Consider the following 3881-nt stretch of genomic DNA (forward strand, 5'->3'; position numbering starts at 1 on the left):
GACTAAGGTTCAGGGCAGGGTACCGGGTGGTAGCCGGCTAGTATCAGTGACTAAGGTTCAGGGTAGGGTACCGGGTGGTAGCCGGCTAGTATCAGTGACTAAGGTTCAGGGCAGGGTACTGGGTGGTAGCTGGCTAGTAACAGTGACTAAGGTTCAGGGCAGGGTACTGGGTGGTAGCTGGCTAGTAACAGTGACTAAGGTTCAGGGCAGGGTACCGGGTGGTAGCCGGCTAGTATCAGTGACTAAGGTTCAGGGTAGGGTACCGGGTGGTAGCCGGCTAGTATCAGTGACTAAGGTTCAGGGCAGGGTACTGGGTGGTAGCCGGCTAGTAACAGTGACTAAGGTTCAGGGCAGGGTACTGGGTGGTAGCTGGCTAGTATCAGTGACTAAGGTTCAGGGCAGGGTACCGGGTGGTAGCCGGCTAGTAACAGTGACTAAGGTTCAGGGCAGGGTACCGGGTGGAAGCCGGCTAGTAACAGTGACTAAGGTTCAGGGCAGGGTACCGGGTGGAGGCCGGCTAGTAACAGTGACTAAGGTTCAGGGTACTGGGTTGTAGCTGGCTAGTATCAGTGACTAAGGTTCAGGGCAGGGTACCGGGTGGTAGCCGGGTAGTATCAGTGACTAAGGTTCAGGGCAGGGTACTGGGTGGTAGCTGGCCAGTGGCTGGCTAGTGGTGTTTAACAGTCTAATGGCTTGGAGATAGAAGCTGTTTTTCAGTCTCTCGGTCCCAGCTTTGATGCTCCTGTACTGTCTCCGCCTTCTAGATGGTATCGGGGTGAACAGGACGTGACTTGGGTGGCTGAGGTCATTGATGATATTTTTGGAATTTCTGTGACATGGGGTGCTGTAGTTGTCCTGGAGGGCAGGCAGTGTGCCCCCGGTAATGCGTTGGGCTGACCGCATCACCCTCTGTAGAGCCCTGCGGTTGTGAACGGTGCGGTTGCCGTACCAGGCGGTGACATAGCTCAACAGGATGCTCTCAATGGTGCATCTATAAAAGTTTGTGAGGGTCTTAGGGGTCAAGCTGAATTCCCTCAGCCTCCTGAGGTTGGAGAGACACTGTTGCTCCTTCACCACACTGCCTGTTTCAATGGACCATTTCAGGATGTCAGTGATGTGCACGCCGAGGAACTTGAAGCTGTTCATCCTCTCCACTGTGGTCCCATCCATGTGAATGGGGGCATGCTCTCTCTGCTGTCTCCTGAAGTCCATGATCAGCACCTTAGTTTTGTTGAGGTTGAGGGAGAGACTATTTTCCTGGCACCACTCCGCCATGGCCCTCACCTTCTCCCTGTAGGCTCGTCGTTGTTGGTAATCAGGCTAACCACTGTCGTGTCGTCAGCAAACATGATGATTGAGTTGGAGACCACGCAGTGGGGCCCCCGTGTTGAGGATCAGCGTGGCAGAGGTGTTGTTGCCTACCTTCACCACCTGGGGTCGGCCCGTCAGGAATTCCAAGACCCAGTTGCACAGGGTGGGGTTCACACCCAGGCCCCAGTTGCACAGGGTGGGGTTCACACCCAGGCCCCAGTTGCACAGGGCGGGGTTCACACCCAGGCCCCACTTGCACAGGGCAGGGTTCACACCCATGCCCCAATTGCACAGGGCGGGGTTCACACCCATGCCCCAACATCCCTGATCATCCCTACTGCCTCTGATCTGGCGGACTCACTAAACAGAGAACATCCCTGATCATCCCTACTGCCTCTGATCTGGCGGACTCACTAAACAGAGAACATCCCTGATCATCCCTACTGCCTCTGATCTGGCGGACTCACTAAACAGAGAACATCCCTGATCATCCCTACTGCCTCTGTCCTGGTGGGCTCACTAAACAGAGAACATCCCTGATCATCCCTACTGCCTCTGTCCTGGTGGGCTCACTAAACAGAGAACATCCCTGGTCATCCCTACTGCCACTGATCTTGCGGACTCACTAAACACAAATGCTTCGTTTGTAAATTCTTTCTGAGTGGCTATCCTTAAATAAAAAAAACTAGAAAATGGTGCCGTATGGTTTTCTTAATAGAAAGACTGTGATACTGAAGTATATTTAAAACCAAATCATTTTTACTCTAGCAATATTTTACTGGGTGACTTTCACTTTTACATCAGTCTTTTTCTATTAAGGTATCTTCAGTTTTACTCAAGTATGACAATTGGGTACTTTTTCCACCACTACTTGTGAACAGGTTGTGACACGGTATGAGAGACGGGATAAAATCATTGAGTACATGTACAGCTTAGAAGCATCTGTTGACATTTGGTTTCTGATAAATTTACCAGGTTGCGTTTGACTGTTACAGGTATTTGTTTTTTGAAGGACAGGTCAGAGTGAATGATTATGTTTGAGTACCACCTCGATCCTCTGTCCCTTTTACAGTTTTCTCAGGCTGATGGTCTCACTGTTCCTGATGGAGAAATACACACAGACAGTTTTTTTTAAAGTTCAATGTTAGACATGACTAGTCCAACAAGTCAGCTATTGTGTCCATTGCTGCTGTAAGTTTACCCGCAGGCTGTTGCTTTCTCTTGGCACGGACATAGAAGACTGTGTCATTTGCACACATCTACATTTTGATCTGGGGCCATACAGAGGGCAGGTCATTTATGTATATACTTAATAAAAGTGGGCCCAAAATGGATCCTTGAGGGACCCCGATAGAGCAGTCAGAGGATGTTGACAGTTTGATGTTGGTGTACAGTATTATTTTGGTCAGACAGGATTCTGATAGGTTGTGGGTTGACAATTTGGACAGCACATTGTGGTTCACTGTGTGAAACGCTTTCTTTTAATCCAGGAAAACAGCTCCCACAACTCCACCTTCGTCAAGTTTGTGTCTTGAAAAAAAACTGAATTGGATGGAGAGAAAAGTGACCTGAGTTTAGGTGGGCTATTAGTTGGTTGGTCACCAGGTTTTCTGCCACCTTGGATATGATATGGACCACTGATTACCTATGGGATAAATGAAGCATGAGATAAGGTCTGATTGCCAAATGGCACCCTAATTCCCTATAATAGTGCACTACTTTTGACCAGGGCCCTTAGAGCTCTTCTCAAAAGTAGTACACTATATAGGGAATAGGGCGCCATTTGAGATGCATTCAGGGTCTGATTGCCAGTTGGTTGGCATGATTAATGTTTCCATCACCTCCACTAATATGATCCGTGTCCACTCAGGAACCCATGTCCATTCTGGTTCATATCTGTCAAGCCTAGTTAACTTGTTTATTGCTAGATTAACAACTTTATAGCATGGCTCTGCAAGATGCACATATGATGTAAAGCAATTTAGTCTGAATGAGGAAATAAACAGTGGGAAGCTTTATAGGTAGTCTGAATGAGGAAATAAACAGTGGGAAGCTTTAGAGTTAGTCTGAATGAGGAAATAAACACTAGAGCTTTATAGGTAGTCTGAATGAGGAAATAAACACTGGAGCTTTATAGTTAGTCTGAATGAGGAAATAAACACTGGAGCTTTATAGGTAGTCTGGATGAGGAAATAAACACTAGAGCTTTATAGGTAGTCTGAATGAGGAAATAAACACTGGAGCTTTATAGGTAGTCTGAATGAGGAAATAAACACTGGAGCTTTATAGGTAGTCTGAATGAGGAAATAAACACTAGAGCTTTATAGGTAGTCTGAATGAGGAAATAAACACTGGAGCTTTATAGGTAGTCTGAATGAGGAAATAAACACTAGAGCTTTATAGGTAGTCTGAATGAGGAAATAAACACTAGAGCTTTATAGGTAGTCTGAATGAGGAAATAAACACTGGAGCTTTATAGGTAGTCTGAATGAGGAAATAAACACTGGAGCTTTATAGGTAGTCTGAATGAGGAAATAAACACTAGAGCTTTATAGGTAGTCTGAATGAGG

Source organism: Salmo trutta, unplaced genomic scaffold, assembly GCF_901001165.1.
Source record: "Salmo trutta unplaced genomic scaffold, fSalTru1.1, whole genome shotgun sequence".
Classification (NCBI taxonomy): domain Eukaryota; kingdom Metazoa; phylum Chordata; class Actinopteri; order Salmoniformes; family Salmonidae; genus Salmo; species Salmo trutta.